The 16,599-nt window shown below is 37.7% G+C and overlaps 1 long non-coding RNA gene across 2 annotated transcripts in view; it reads left to right on the top strand.

The window, feature by feature from the left end:
* The window catches only part of LOC112481871, a 320,221-nt gene that overhangs the window by 130,024 nt on the left and 173,598 nt on the right, over positions 1 to 16,599 (top strand). For both annotated transcript variants that reach the window (XR_003047066.1, XR_003047064.1), the window contains one exon: positions 7,907 to 7,956. This is a non-coding gene — a long non-coding RNA (uncharacterized LOC112481871). The remainder of the gene's footprint in view (positions 1 to 7,906; positions 7,957 to 16,599) is intronic.

Genomic DNA, 16,599 nt, shown 5'->3' with positions numbered 1-16,599 from the left:
TTGAACCAACAGAAAGGAAAGATCTTAAAATTTAGGTTGGTTCAGTCTCTAGAGCAAGGGTTCTTAAATGGGATTCTCAAGTCATGGATGAGTTTTAGAGAGTTCTCAAACAATGAAAATTTAAGCCAAAAGTTGTGTGTATGTGTGCACTTTTTGTCAGGATCGAACCTTAGATAACTGTGATCGAATTTTTCAGAGGGATCTGTGACCCCTGCTCCCCATCCCAAGCCACTCCTTATTCTCCCATGGATGACCTTCAGGAAGTTCCACGAACCACCTTGATTTGTATCACAACCTTGTATATCAAATACACCTAGGACAAAAGCCAGTGAGGGACCCAGACTCTCAAGTCCCCTTTGTTTTCCCCTCCTTCACCCTTCTTTACTCTGGCATTAACATTTGCCTATTTGGATTTGGAGAACTTGACTTTATACTGAGTTTCATTAAATACATTTTTCTTAGTGTTGTCAAATGACAAAACTAAAACGATTTATTAACAAATTTGTGCCTTTACTCAAGGGAAAACAATCCGTGGATTGGAGGAGTACAGGGCCTTATAAGCAGTGGATGGAGCACTCTCTCCCAAAGGAATTCTGGGCAAGAGCGATTTTATAGATCATTAGAAGAGGCACTGAGGAAATGGCATGCTTGGCTAGGAGGACAGAGATTTCCTTATAAGGCGAGCGGGTCCTGTTTTTTAGGGTGAAGTAGGGTGGCTGAAGCTGAGCTGGAGGTTTGAGATTGGTGTTAGAGTTCTTTGATATTGAGGCATTGCCTGTAAGTGCAGGCTGATGTGGGCCAAACCATTGGGGCGGCCTCCATTTTTTGAGTTCCAATATATGAATTTATCAGTGTGGATTTTGTACTTTAGGGGCATCTGAGTGCCTTGAGAGGGATTGCAACCTGTCATCCTTGTAGTTGTCTATTTGTTGTGAATTGTACAAATTTCTCCTTTAGAGCGGTCATCTAGTTTTTGCTAGGGATGTTTTATCCAGCATGACCCTTCTGATGTCAACTTATTTAGTGAGTATGAGATGACTTGTATCATTTTCATTGGTTTATTTCGACTTTAATGGAATTTTTTTTTCTGCATTAAAGGTTAAATTACTTAACATAACACCATGTGTATGCCTTTTTGTGAGCATTGTCTTAGTCATAAACCATAAAAAAAAAACAAAAAAAACCTAAAACGGATCAGGGGAACAACCATATTGTAGAATAATTGATGAAGGGAAAACACCTTGTTAGGTTATGTTGTGATAATGAATGTTAACTATTGGGGTAATTGAGCTCATTGTAATGGGATTTGATGTTGTTTAACATAAACATCTATCAATCTGGAGGGTGGAAACACAAAACTTCTTCCCACTGAAATTGATTGTAATAACATTTTTGAGAAATAGCCTTATAGATTTCTTTTCAGGAACAAATTACTCCCAATGGTTGGTGTAAGAATCTTATTTTGTTCTTGTTCTATCTGGAAAGATTTTTTTGTCCCCAGTTTTTTTCTGATCTACAACTGTATCTACCTCTTCTAGTTTTAGGGAAAATGCAGTATATGTGATGACCATTCTTCTTTGTCAGAGGCAGATGACTTTGCTTTCTGTTAGAAAACAAGTCTCACACTGTAAACATGGGTACCAAAAGAAAAAGATGAGGATAAATGATTGCCTTACAGAAATTTAAGTAAGATAACTTTCATCTTACTGTAGAATGTTCCAAATTTCATCATTGACTAGAAGTGCCAAAAACACGTGTCAGTCTATCGTGTGTGTGTGTGTGTGTGTGTGTGTGTGTGTGTGTGTGGTGTATGTGTTGGAGGTGGTTGACTTAGAGAATGCTGAGAAGCAGAAAGATTGCAATAGGCCCCATGGTGCTGTAGGAAGATTTTGATAGATGCTGTTTACTGTTGTTGAAGATCTGACTCAAGCCTTGTGGAGAAAGGTCATTAGTAACTCTCAACAAATCACTTTTATGTTGAGGCTGATGTGAAAGTCAAATGGAATTTGTTTTTAGAAGTCAATCAGAGTGAGACTCACTGTTAAGTTTGGTCAAAATAACTTTTCCTAAACTTATCAGTTTATGGTCTGGAAAGCCGTGACGGAGAGTAACAGAAATAATGAAAAAGATCTGGCATCAGTAAACACTGTGGGAATGAGGGCCTGGAAGAGAACTGTTTTTCAGGGTAATACAGCCTTTCCAGAGCCAGAACCATTCGGCTCCCGTCGGCATTACCTCAACAACGTGAACGCTTAGCACAGAATGCTGCCAGTGTTGTTGGACGGAGCCGGCTAAGCAGTGACTGCTAGCTCAAGCATAAAGACGGAAGGGAATTGAAGTCCGTGATTAGGAAATTGAAGGCTGGCTGAAAACTTGTGATTTCCTGTACTTAGCTGGGGGACTCCTGAGAGAGTTGATTAGAATGCACACTGAGCAGCCCACTCTTTTGTCTCTTCTGCTCTACACTGGACTGAAGTGGCGGGGTGCATTCCAGTGCCCTTATTGGATTTGTCTCTGAAGATTTAAAGCATTCAAAAGTAAAATTTCATTGATCTGAAAGGTCAGGAGGGGCAGGAGAAGGCATTACAGGTTTAATTTCCAGTTCTGGGTGACTTTCTAGTTTTTTACCTCCATGACTCAGTACCTCCTCTATAAAAATGGAAGAAATGAATGTTAAAGATAAATAAAGAAAAGATCAAAGAAACATTCCTCAGAAACAGTCTGAGAAAAAGTAAATATGCTACACACTTCCAAAAGAAGTTAGCAAAAATCAACATTGTTAGTTTTTTTTTTTTTTTGGCATAAATCCTGCAGAATTTACTACTATAAATAAGAAGTAAAAATAAGACAAGAAACTGTGTACGGTAGTAAATGATGGTCAGTGTGAAGATAAGTATTTTTTATAAAGGAGAAAGAGAAGTTGAGTTTCCACCATAGCTTTGGATCCAATGAAATCCATTTATCAAAAGGGGGAGGGGGAGAGGAAAAAGACCAGACTAAGTTGGGTAAATTATATTGCCAAGAAAGAGCCCACCACAGGTAACTTGGGTGGCAAGACGTGAGCAGGATGTGTTAAAATTTGCTTCCTTATCTCTGGGAGCCAATGACAGTGACATGCTTTCCTCCTCACCATTGTGAACCTCTTCCAAATTAGGTCTTGGATACTCTGCCAGTTTCCTGTCCTGCCAGAGTCCTTTTGATTTAGTGGCATTTTAAAGTTATCTCATGTATTTTCCTTCTCCTTCTTTCTGAAGTTAGCATAGCCAGATTACTTTGATGTACAGCTGCCCTGTATTTCCGAACTTAAGAATCCCAGAGAGAGCCCAATTGTGGTGCTTCTGACTTTCCTAATACAGAAGCAGGCAGAGCTGAAGTGTATCTGTAATGGAAAACGTTTTACATAGTAAATACAAATGGCCCCACTCTCTCCTAGGTCACATTTCATATTTAACAGCAATTTCAGATGCCAGCCTTGCTTCCTTTTCTCTCCACTTGGTACTTTTACATCAAGGTTCTTTTCAATCATTTCCAGCTAAATCAGTTCCCACATGTTTACATTCTATTTATAACAGGGGTATACACTGTCGGAATGCTAGGAAAAAAATGAAGACTAGAAAAGCAAGTGTGTATTATTCATAATTACATCCCTAATGCCTAATGTTCCTGCCTAGGTTGTCTAGTGACTTGCTGGCCCATATTAGGTACTAAATATGTATTTTTGCAATGGAATCATTTTGTCTATGGGTAGAAGTACCAATGACTAAAATTAATAATCAAACTCAAGTTCCCAGAATAATTGTTTAAAATTAGAAGATGTTTCTGAGATTTAGGTGGAAAAGATAATTATAATACGTTCATAATAAGCATCTAAGTCAGGGAAAGCTATTGGGGGTCCTCTCTCATTGGGGGTCCTCTCTGTTCATTCCATGTTTCCTGTGGGCAATTAAAAGCAATGAGAATAATTTCCTGTCTTGATTTAGTCAGTGACCTTGTCAATACTGGCTAATGTTATATTTTCTTTCCTGGACATTCCTTTTAATTTTAACAATTCTTTCATCATTCTAGCGTCTTACACCAAAGATCTTGGAGTCGTCTTGTAATTATTTTTTTTCTCTCATTTCTACATCCAATGAGTCAACATATTCTGTTGTTTCTACCTTCGAAATATCCAGAGTATGACCTTTATTCACCACCCAAGGTTCAAGGCACCACTGTCTCTTGTCTGGATGGTCAGTAGCCTCCTAACAGGTCCCCTTTGGACTTTTTTCAGCACAGCAGGCAGACTGATTCCTTCAGACCCTTTTAAGTTGGATCATTAAACTCCTCTTCTTAAGAACACTCACGGCTCCCCATCTCACTCGGAGTAAAAGCCAAAGTCCTGACAGTGGCCTTAGACCTGGTCCACATCATCTCTTGGACTTCATCTTGGACCTAGTCTCCTTCCCATGGCCCTACTTGCCGACCGCATTTGTCCTTCCAGTGTCCTTACAGTATGCTCTCTCACCCCGCACTTGCCAGTTCTTCCACCCAGAATGTTCTCCCCACTCACATTTCCATTGCTGGTTTTTTCTGGTATTTACTCAAATGTTACCTTCTCCAAAAGTTTTTCTCTGATCACTCTATTTTAAACGGCTCCCTCCCAACAATCCTGCCCCTGCTTTATTTTTCTTCATATTGCTTATTGTCATGTGACGTACTTAGATTTTACTGATTTATTGCTAATTGTGAAAATCCCCCACTAGAAGGTGAACTCCTTAGTACCTGAAGGCTTCGTCTGCTCTGTTCCCTGCTGTATCTCTGGAACTCAGCAGGGAGCTGACTCACTAAATATTTGCTGAAAGAATGAATGAATGAATGCATGAATGCTTTCCCACTGTTCTGACCAAGCTACAATGTTTATCTCGATGAATCCACCTTTTAACAAGCCACGTAGACCAATTCTTTCTATGATATAGTTTAATAATATGATTCAATATGTGTTTAAAAGTAGATGACAGAAAGAAACTCCATCAGACCTATACTCCTTAAATTAATGTGAAGTCTTTTCTGAACTTTTTTTTTTTTTTTGACATTACTGACCAACTGGAGAAAGCCGTAACAATATTTCTCATACATAATGGTGACCAATGAAAAGTAAACCCCTTACAGAACTGACTGCTCTTGAAAGCCCATTAAAGTACTGACTACATTCCAAAGCCCATTAATAAGCCTAATTAATGGCATCCTATTTCAGTATTAATGAGACAACTCTTTGACATGGTCTTTGGTTTTGTAACAATGGAATATACAAAGAACAGTGAGATGTTTAAAAAAAAAACAAAAAGACAATGCTTATTCCTGTTACTCAGCCCAAGAAACTTTGAAACCGCTTGAGTTTTCTAGCTGAAATACTTTAGTAGAATTAATTATTTATATGAATTGATTTCCTTTTACCTTAATTTGTTATATAAATACATTTATATATTTATGCTTATGTGGACGTTGGAATATATTGGAAGATGTTAAATCTAGTAAAATACTTTATTTGGTATAGAAGTATTATTTTACAATTAGCTAAGACAGATATTTTTATCTTATTTACCTCATAAAATTATTGTCTAGATACACAGTATCTTAGGGAGTCCATTTTAATTTTCTTTACAAAACTAATTTCTAGGGCAAATGTGGCAGTCTAGCATTTCCCCCTTATTTTAAAATAATGCTGAATTTTCTAGTTTTAGAATATCATGATAAAAAATCTATGGTAAAAACATTAAAAGAATGCTTTTTTTTTTCTTATTGCATTTTTTCATTGTTTCCATTCACATCATCACAACTAATACTGGGCAGGCTAATACTGCCCATAATCTGGGCAGCTTAGGGCACAATGGCTGTTACATATCCATCCCCTCCACCTAAATGATTAAATTTATGTCACAAAATGTGTGATAGCAATGGAGCTGTGCATAACACCGGCAACCTTACTGACAATCACTGCAAACCCTAAGACATAGTGTCACCTTTAAATCTGAAAAAGAGAGAGGAAGGGATTATGTTGGTTGGATATCAAAATAAGTAGCCATTTGAAGCCCATCGAATTGGTGTTCTTTAGCCCATTTTTATTTCCTCTTAATGTTTTTTATAAACATTGATATGTAGAGCCAGTGCCTTTGCAGAGGTGACTTTTTCTCTTTGCAAAACTATTTTAAAGAAGTTACTATTAAGATAAACAAATGGAAGCTAAACAGCTGAGATTCTAACCCCATTTTTGCCATTTACTAGCTATATGGCCTTGGGCAAATAGATTAAATTTTCTTTGCTACAGTTACTTCATCTGTAAAATGGGAATTAATTGCATCTACCTTAAAATCTTGATAGAAAGACAAAATGAACAAATATATGTAATTTATTTAGAACGGTGCCTGAAACATAGTAAGCTCTGTTACATGAATGAAAGAATGGGCTTTGAAATCAAATATATTAGGGTTTGAATATTTGTTCATTTAATTATTAGCCATATAATAAGTTATACAACCTTTCTTAGCTTCGGTTTTCTCATCTGAAAGATTTCTGTCTCCTAGGATTGTTGAGCAACATCAAATGAAATGATATTTTTCACTATTAGAGTTGAAAAAAAACACGTTTAATTCTCTCAACTTTTGGGAAAATATAGGAAAATAATTTCTACTCTGTTAGTAAGAGTATAAATTGGTGCAATTATTTTGAAGGAAAATTAGGCAAATCTCTTATCCTTTTAAATGCACATACCTGTTTTTCAGCAATTTTACTTCTAGAAGTTTATTTCATGGATAAATAAAAAAATATATATAATATAAATATAAATAAATATATATATAAAGATACTTATTGCATCATTGTTTGCAATAATGAATAAGTGGAAACAACTTAGATGACCATCATTAGGAAACTAATTAAATAAATTATAATAAATCTGTACTATAAAATTATATGTAGCCATGAAAAGAAATGAGATAGATATACAAATATGGAAAAATGCCCAAGAATTATTATTACATTAAATAACTAGTTGAAAAATAGTATATGGTAGGCATCATGCAGACACATGAATAGATGTGTGTATATGTGTTTACACACATATAATAAGTATGTATAGACATGAAAATATATGGTATTGTAACCAGCTTGATATGCTTCACTAACTTGGTACACAGCTGACTACATCTCTCCTATTTTTTCCACTAATTGCACAAGTATCCACATTGCCCTAATAAATTTTTTAAAAACTCCAGGGTTTATGCAGTTCAAAAGGGGAGTGTCATCCAGCTCCTAACACCAGGGGGAGCTAGCTTAGCAGAGTCTGTTCAATCCTCTGCTGGCCTTTTCATTTCTAGGCTAAGTTGTACTGACTAGTTGTGGCACCAGCCATCAGGTGACACTTGGCCATGGCTGCTGGAATGCCTCACTCCTCTAGAATCTTGAGAAGCTGTGATGGCCCATGTTTGTGCTGTGTTAGGATAGCTGTTTTTAGTTTATACTCACAAGTTCAGTCATTATTCTCCATTTCGCAAGTCTAGTCTTAGCCACGTTCCTTGAAGGAACCCTGCAGTGAAAACTCTTGGGCCCTGATGATGAGCTGATATCCTTTAGCCCTCCTAGGGAGGCCTCAGTAGACATTCCTAATGGAACCATCAACCAGCCATCTAGCTAGTTTCCCTAACTTCGGGCAGAGTTTGAACTCTAGATTTCTTCTTTCCCAGAAGACAGTGGAGATAGGTTCTTTTTCCGATTGGTCAATCTCCTCTCCACACTCTGCAAACCAAAGATAGAAATGGCTTTTGCTAAAACACACACGCCTGAATTGTCCCCTTATAGTCTTGTCCCAGGAGACTGAGTGTCCGCTCATCTTGTATTTGTATAACTACGAGCAACTACTTTTTCTTTGCAGAATGAAGACTTTCCTTTGAGGTGAATTCCTGGATGTGCCTATTCAAACAGGTAACAGCTGGGGGATATGGGCACTTACTAAGAGCCCCTTTATCTGAATAGTTATATTTCTCATGCACACACGTTTTTATTTGTTGATGATGTGTATATGTATAGAAACTTCCTAGAACTTGAGTGGAAGAACACTCGAGAAATTATTGTTGTTTATGAGGAGTAAGAATGATCGTTAGGAGGAAGACCTTTATTTTTTGCCTTATCCCTTACTGTTTTGCTTGGATTTAAAAAAAATTACTTTGCAATAAAAACAAAAGTACAGAAAAAGATAATTTTGAAAATGAGAAAATATGTTTCCCAGCATATGACAAATGTAAAAAAAATGATTGTTTCCTTTCTCCAGTGTAACTGGCATCATTATGACCCTGTTATCTGGACACAGGAGGGTGAGCAGATCTAACATGTCCAATATTGATAGCAGAAATGGCAGAAATATGAGATAAGGGTCAAAAGGACTTGAAATGTTTCAAGGTGGGCCAGTGTGTATGGTATTATTTATCACAATCTTTGCTCACAGGGCTGCCATGTACAGTTGTGTTAGATGTGTACTGAAGGAGAGTATCACATCTAACGGGTATGTTCATATAACAAAGTGCATTGGTATGTTTATCTTTGCCTTTGCCTAGAAGATACAAAAAATATCCCGTTCAAACAAAATTATTATATTATGACAATTATATAGCAGATGGCAGTAAAGCACATTGGTACCGTATAGCAGACCATAAGGACCACTGCCAGAAGTGATCATATCTAACAGTGATGGAGAAAGCAATTGTCTTTTCTTTTCTGGCTTCCATTCACCTTCACGGTTGTATGGTCATGTGCCACTGAATCCCCCATCCTGTAGGAGGAGGAAGAAAAACAAAGGATAGCATACACTCTCCTTTTCCCTGAGCCCTCTCCTTCTCAAACAAGGTACCTTCAGAATTAGTGGATGGGTTTATAGTTATTTCCTGCAAACCAAGATAGAAGTTCTTTGGTCCTTGCTTATATCAGAATGCTCTTAAATAGAGTGCGAGTGAGCTTAAACTAGATGGAGTTTTTGTACCTTCAGACACAAAATCTTTTACCTTCAAATTGTTGTGAACTTTGAATGACAAGGAAACTCAATATGATTGAGAACTTTGCTTGAGTTGATTATTTGGTATATTTGTCAAAACATAAGAACTGTTGTTAGAATACTGCTTAGAACTATCTAAAGCATAACTTATTTTAATACATTAGTATGTATTAATGTTTGTATATGTTATTTAACTTTAGAGTTAGTTTATTTGTAATATAAACATTGATAGTTGTGCTTATGTCTTTAGTGTACAAACTTTGGTACTCAGGCTCTAATAGACAAAGTGCTGCATATATACCTAAAGTTCGTGTATGGAGTACAGTTCCAGGAGTCTACCTGTGCAACTCTGTTGGTCTTATCATATACAAGGTACAACAGTTAACCCCCCTGGTCACAATAACCTGAGTAGGGCATTAAATAGATAAAAGATTTATGTCAGGTAGGACTCTTTCAGCTGCAAAGGATAAACACTCAAGTCCAACTGGCTTAAGCACAAAGGGAAGTTAGTCACTGGCTTCTATATTAGAAAGCCCAGAAGCAGTGAAGCCTTTAGGAATGACTTGAAGCAGGGGCTTAAACAATACAATGAGGACCTAATCTTTCTCCAGATGAGTTTTGTTCCCAGGCTTTATATGCCAGTTAAATAAAAACAAAAACAAACAACAACAACTCACTCGCCCAGGTTCAAATTCAGCAGTGAAGAGCATGTGCTTCTCCCTTGGTCTTACTGCATCTCTTTAAGATTGATCATGTGCCGTTCCTGAACCAAATGCTGTAACCAGGGAATGTGACCTTTTGTTTGGCCAGGAATGAATCATGTGCTTTTACCTGGAGCCAGGAGTGAAGTCAGCTGTCCTGTAAACCCATGTCTCAGATGGGAGGAAGGGCTGGTTCCTCAGAAGAATGTCAGGATTTGGGTAACAGAAGACACTGGGGAGCAAAAGGAAAAGATGCCTTTTGTTAAAGGTAGAGAGTCTAACCAAAAGAGAGTGGATAGTTTGATTTTCATATGAACATTACTCGTTAAGGTGCAGAAAAACCAAAATAGAGAACAGCAGCTGGGCCGTGAGTTGGGAATGCGCAGCGATAATGCTAGTTGTGTATGTCATTCTATTATGCGTTGGTTGTTCATCAGATTCATTTCAATCTTCGTGACCTTTTTACCTAGATCTGGTGGAAAGCACTGGCACTTATAACAATTTTGTTTTTAAAATGATTTTTTCTTTTAATTTCTTTATTTTTTAATGTAAACTTTTGTGTCACCTCCACCCCCACCATGTGTCATTGTAGAAAACTTGGGAAAATTCCATAAAGTAAAAAGAAATGAACAAAAATCACTCAGATACCATCTAAAGATTTTCGCTATTAGCATCTTGGCATATTTCTTTTTTTTTTTTCCTATTGTTTTATTTTGCATCATAAATCATACAAATGATTTGGGAGGGGGGGTCAATGAAATAGTAGCAATTCTGGGGTAGGAGCTCAGAATCTAGATATAAAGATTCAGATATAAAATGTTTCAAGAGCATTTAATGTATGAAAACAAACCTCAGAAGACAACTGCATTTTCTGATGCTGTTTTCTATCCTGCAGGCAAGACATTATTCTTTCTCAGGATATGAAAGGTTATTTCAGTGATATTGGTTTAAATCAAAGAGTCAGGTCAATTTGTCATATGTCCCTGAGTTTTCCAATCAACAGGATTTATAACATTATTAATCACATTTGTATGTCATTTTATCAGCTGTAGAGGTTCTGGATAGGGCTCCTGTGAGAATATACAGTGTGTCATACATTTTTAATACACTCGATATTATACCTTCCACAGAGCTCCTCTCCCTTCATATTGGTGTATTCTTAAATTAAATCATTTTTAGAATAACATGAAAGTAAAGCAAGGAAGAATGCTGGTTTTACTTCTCCTGATGCTCTTTTCCCGTTTGCAAGTGGAGATAGTATTTAATAAAGGTTGCCTAAGAGCAGGGATCCAAGTTGAGTTAGCCTTGGGCCCTTTATTGGCTCAGTTTCTCATATACTCGTGAAGGCTATGGCTCCCTTTAGTTATTGAACAAGATACAACTTTCCATGTTATTTTTAAAAAATTCTATAATAATGCTGTAAAGTTCAGACAAGGTTGCTGTCTTGTCTTTTTCTTTCTTAGACAAACTTGGTCTTTTGCCCATTACCGCTATCTCAGGAAAATTTTTCACTTCCACGCAGTTGTCAAGAGTGGAGGTCTGTGTCATCTCTGATTCTTGCTTGCCTGTCTCCCTGTATCCAAAACCAATTCTTGTCCATCATACATCATAAATATCTCATGTGACCATGAAGGAAAAATCTAGAAAATCACAGGAACACCAGCCCTGTCATTTTGGAATTACCTCATAAACACCACCCTACCTGATTTCTTGTTATATGAGAAAAATAACCCCCATCTGTTTAAGCCACCATCATTTGGACTTTCTCTTCCTTGAAGCTGAAAGCATTCCTAATTGACATGGTGCTACGTACTCTAATTGGTACACTACCCTCGCTTCATATAATATTTATATTTTGTTATAATTTATTATCTAATTATCTCTTTAGCTAGAAGGTAAACTTTAGTGCATATCTGTCTTGATCACTGCTATACATCCCAAACCTAGCAGAGTGCCAAGAACCAAAGTGCCAGAATCAGATTTGTCAAAACTGGACCCAATTTCCAGCTGAAGTTGAGTAGGGGATGAACCACTGAACAGGAGGCATCCATGACCAATTTGCTGTAGTCCCTACCATTTATACTTTGTCTCTGGTATCCAAGGCAACTGTTAGTGGTTGACATTTATACTCACACTGCTAACTCCCAGCCGAGAACAGTCTTTGGAGCTATGTAAGTAGAGGTAAGTGATTAAGAGGTAATTAATTATAGGTAAATGATTAATAAATATTTATTAAATGAATATGTGGCTTATAGTACCATGCCCTATCTCTTCCATAGCCATACCCCTTAGGATACTACAATCAACTTAAAGGAGGGAAACACTAATTGAATCACAGAAATCCAGGTAATTTGGTGAATATCTGGAATTACTATACTACGCCATGACAGAAGGTTTTACGAGGCTAACTTCATGCTTTAATCTCAACATTTTTTGGGAATCTCTACCTTAGACTTCCCTTTTCTTTGGGATTGGAAATTCAAATGCAAAACAGTGAACATAGATGAGTATGGTAGGATTATGTAAGCAGAAGGACACCTTAAGCTGTATTCTTCTAACACAGACATTGTATTTGCATTAAAAACATGGGACAATTCATCATTTTCACAAAGAAATACGCTCTCTCCTATTTTTCTTGAAATGATCTTCTTTCCATTTATTTCCTACTTTCTCATTTTTGATAGTTACATTGGTACAAAGACAGGGTTCTCTGCTGAAGTTAGACAGCAGTAAAATCACAACAACTGTGGCCTCTAAAATTGGCTTCAATATCAGGCACACAGATAAATGGGGGGAATGATGGAAAATTGATTATTGATGTCCCTTGTTCAGGGATGCATCTCCTACTCGACTTTAGCTGGAAATGTGGGTCTAGTTTTGCCAGAATTGAATTTTCAGAGGAGAAAATCTAGGTTTCTGTGGGGAATCCATTTTAAAGTTTGGGTCATATTAAAATGAACACAGAAACAAACAAAATATGTTGTGCGAGACATAGCTGGAATTTGGATCTGTCCATGGTTCATGAGTTTGCAACCTCTGTTCCAGGAATCAAACTTCTGCAGCCATTACTTGTTAATACTCCTTAACAGAGTATGTGGATGGGCACATGGATGAATGAAGAATTGATCTTTCTGCTTTTGATTTCTTCTGGTCTCTAGCATGGTTTTGCTTGCCTCTTCATCTACCCGTATATCTCCTACTCCAGGCGCATTGACCACTCCCTTGGGTAAATGAGTTTGTCCTAATTTTGTTCTTACAATTCCTCAGGCTTTTCTCCTCATTCCTGTCACAGTAAATCCTGCAAGTCCCATATTGTCGTAACCTCCTCTATGAAGACTTTGCAGACATATGAGGCAGAAGTAATGGCTCCCTCTGTCTTCTTACGCTGCTTTTTCTTATACCACTAATATAGCATGGGCCCTGTTTTAATATCGATAAATTTTTAACTGTCTGTCTCTCTAGCTATGTTATGAAACACTCATGGGTAGGGACCAGTTTTGGGGTCTCTTCTTGAGTAACCGGTGTCTTATTTGCTACTTTGCTTTTTTAACTTAATTTTTCAATGCCTTAGCTTCCCAATTAATTTGGAAACTCATGAGGGTAGAGATTGTTGCCTCATGAGACATTATACTCTGCTATACCTAGAGTACATGTTTAATAATTATATTTTTTAAATGTCAATACCTTTTAGAAAAGAATAAGATATTATTTAAGACCAGCGACGTGCTCTGTGTTCTCTTTAAAATTAATTGATTCTCAGGACCATTAAACTGAGCGTATTATCCTTAATCTAACCAATTTTTTTAAAGTATAAACCAGAATTATAGGTTTTGTAAGGAAATTCTATATTCATTACATTCATGTGCATGAAACAACAGTGCTTTTTAAAATCAGCCCATTCATACCGCACAGAATTTTTTAATGAGTGTTGAAAAGTTTGCTGGCTTTTGTGCTTAAGCAGACCAAATTCACCTTTGTTTGCTCTGTTCATTTGCTTAGCAATGAATACTTTGTCCCATTTTCTATCCACATACAGTAGAAAGGCAAATAGCACTGGGATGTAATTGCTCCACTATGATTATTACTACTACACTGGAGACTTTTATAACTATCTGTGGAACCCCTGTTGAAACACCGTAGGACAGATTCTAGTGTTTTTAAACAAACTGGTACATAATGTCTATTATTTAGGATTTTTTGGTTGCAAGAAACAGAAACAGACTCTGCCCAGTTTTTATTAGATTGTCAGATAGCTCATAGAATCAACAGGCTTTTTTTTTTTTTTTTTTTTTTTTTAATTCTGGTAAAATCTGGATATAGGTTATTTTTATGGTTTATTTTTTTTTGTCCTTTAGTTAAGTGGTTTCATAAGAAAGTTAGCTTAATTTCTAGTTTCACAGAATATCTCATAGTCTCCTTAAGTTGAGTACCTTAAAGGGAAGCAGTTCTCCCGCCGTAACCCTATCAACCTCAGCCCTGACCTTCTTCCTTTCTATTTTGTACTCCATGGGAAAAACGAAATAACACCAGGAAAGAAGACTTCCCCATTCTTTTAATAGGCCCAATTGCATTCCAGGCTGTAAGTGAGTTTCAATTCAAGACAAGTGGAAGGTCAAAGTCAGGATATTAATGAGAACCATATTTTGTCTTCCTTGGTGGCTATTAAAATGATAGATGCCAGTGCAGTGGGCTAGAGGAAACCCACTCAAGACCTTGAATGTTACCATCGATCGTTAAATCTCACACACACATGTGTCATTATGTTTGAGTCATATAAGTGCAGCCACACTAAGGCCATGGCTGCTTCCAGGTTCTGTCTGTCACTGGGCTGTCAAATCCCGTGTAAACAAAGAAGGCTCCCTTATTATTGATTTGATGCGAAACAGACAGGAAGAGTTGGAGCTAAATCTTGGTGGATGCATTCCTGAGCTGAGTTCAAGCCCACTCAAAAGGGCAGGAGTCGGGCAGCAAAGCAAATTATCCCATGCAGAATGCTGGCCTGAAAGGTGATCCACAGAGGCAAAGCTCTGTTTACCCAAATGATCTCGATCTCTAAATTTTGCTTTTCTGTCAACCGTTCTTATGCTTAGTGACAGTTTTAAGGGCTGCTGTTTTACTGGACTTTGGTCATACCTGGCATTTTAAATTAGTGTGGGAGAAAAATGGAAATGTATTGGTAGGGGCAGAGTGAGAAAGTACAGAGGAAAGAATGTGGAAAGGTGGTTAACATGGCATGGGTCTATTGTCTAAATTTATTAATTCATTCATTTACTCAATCAACCTTTATTGAACACCTTTATGTGCCAGGCGCCCCGCTAAATGCCGGATATGTGGGTGGTTTCCAAAACTACTCTCAGATTTCACGATTCAATAGAAAGACTCACAGAACTCAGAAAAGCTGTTATATTTGTTTAAACTTTATTATAGCAAAATATACAGGTTAAAAGGAAATAGGCATGTAGGGCAGAGCCTGGGAGAGACCAGCTCAAGATTCCAGCTGTCCCTTTTCAGTGGAGTCACATGGACAGTGCTTAGTTCTCCTAGCAATGATGGGAGACATCATGTATGACAACATGTGTGAAGTATTACCAACCAAGGAAGATCAACAGAACTTTGGTATCCAAGATTTCATTGGGGGTGACTCATATAGGTGTGGAGCACTCATAAGACTGACATTACCTATTCAGTCTCCAGCCCCGACACTCTCAAAGGTCAAGTTAATACAATGGGGCCCAGAGCCCAAGGCAAACCAAAACAAGCATTCACCATAAACCACATTGTTAGTGGAAACTATCTTTGGCATGGCCCAAGGCTCTAGGTATGCAAAGGCACTCTATCAGCCAAGATATTGCAAGGCCATACAAGTCATTTTCCAAAAGCTGATCAAAGTTCTTATTTTGAAAGGTGCAGGGTTTGAACATCTGGAGCCTGCTGAATTAACCCTTTTCTGTACACTGAGGATGGGACTCTTTCTCCCAAGAGCCTGGAAGTCTGGTTATACCATCAAATACATGTAAAAAGGCACAACCAATACTATATTCTGTTATATTGACTTAGCTTCATTTCTTCTTCTTCAACATCTAGAGTGTTTACTATGTTCCTGTGACTGCTGTAGGTAGCAGGGATAAAGCCATGTTCTAAACATCCCTCCTACTCTCATGGAGCTTCCACTCTAGCTGGGGGAGGTAGACAATAGATGGCTACATTAATAAATATGTTACATATCAGCTATTTTTTTTAAAAAGTAAATACAAGTAAGGAGTGTAATGAGAGATGGGGATATGGAGGTTGGTGTTTTGTGTGGGGTGATGAGGGCAGGTCCCACTGATAAGATATTTGAGCAAAGACTTGAGGGAAGTGAGGGAGGGAACCCAGTGGACATTTTGAGAAAGAATGTTCCAGGCAGAGGAAGAGTGGGTATAAAGGCCAGAAGGCATGGGCTTGCTTGGTGTTCGAGGAAGAACAGGGAAGCCAGTGGCGCAGAAGCAGAGGGAGGAGGGAGAGCGAGGAGGCAGAGGGAGTAGGGCCTGGACTGTTACTCTAGGAGAGATGGGAAGACTTAGGGAGGTGTTGAGAAGAGTGACACGGTCTGAATTATGTTTTCAAAGGGTCTCTCTGGTTTCTACAAGGAAAATAGACTTTAGAGGGAAAAGATGGAAACAAGAAGATGAGTTGAGTGCTAATATATAATATGGTGGCTTAGACTAGGCTTGTGGTAGCAGCAGTGTCTGGATGCTTAGGTGTCCTGATCTATGTAAATCTCAAAAGTAGAGCCTTACAATTTTCAGATGGAATGGCTGTGGAATGTGAAGAAAGTAAGGAAGGAATAAAGGATGCTTTTACTAAGAAAAGTAGTTTATCAGCCTGAATTGCCCCTGT

Source organism: Pteropus alecto, unplaced genomic scaffold, assembly GCF_000325575.1.
Source record: "Pteropus alecto unplaced genomic scaffold, ASM32557v1 scaffold94, whole genome shotgun sequence".
Classification (NCBI taxonomy): domain Eukaryota; kingdom Metazoa; phylum Chordata; class Mammalia; order Chiroptera; family Pteropodidae; genus Pteropus; species Pteropus alecto.
This window is presented reverse-complemented; position numbering and strand designations above follow the sequence as displayed.